The following is a 549-nucleotide window of genomic DNA, read 5'->3' as shown; positions in this document are numbered from 1 at the left end:
CGGGACGAATATTGGTAGGTATTCAACTGACATTATCGCTCTCAAGACAATTTTACACGATGTGTCAGGAGTAACTGCACTATCTCCATATGTATTGTACAACACTAATCTCCAAATTCGATCCATCTGATAAAAAAATATAATCTATTCCATCTAATCTGATGCATATATGCTGAACAATGCACCCCAGTGCAGTTTGCATCACCCATCTAACAATGTATCACGTAATCAATGACTCATCCACCACAGTATACAATATCAATAAAATGTAACTAAGCGTAATAATATAACAGGCACAGAAATTGGTCCACGAGGAGCAAGGGGATGCTAGTGGTACAGTACGGTGCGTATATACGCATGCATGCGTCACAGCCCATAAGCTGAAGAAATAGGCAGGCAGCAACTTGCCTGCAATTCTAAAGCTTGGAAGCAGGAGCGGGAACAACAAGTTTACTGATCCGATCAATCGAGATTTCAGCCCCTTTTTCTATCCTTTGCAGGAGGTTCATGCACTGATCATCAAAACGGCACCCCCATGAGGGTATCTAT

The sequence above is a fragment of the Tuber melanosporum genome (genome assembly GCF_000151645.1).
Source record: "Tuber melanosporum whole genome shotgun sequence assembly, scaffold_125, strain Mel28".
Taxonomy (NCBI): domain Eukaryota; kingdom Fungi; phylum Ascomycota; class Pezizomycetes; order Pezizales; family Tuberaceae; genus Tuber; species Tuber melanosporum.
Note: the sequence above shows the minus strand (reverse complement) of the source record.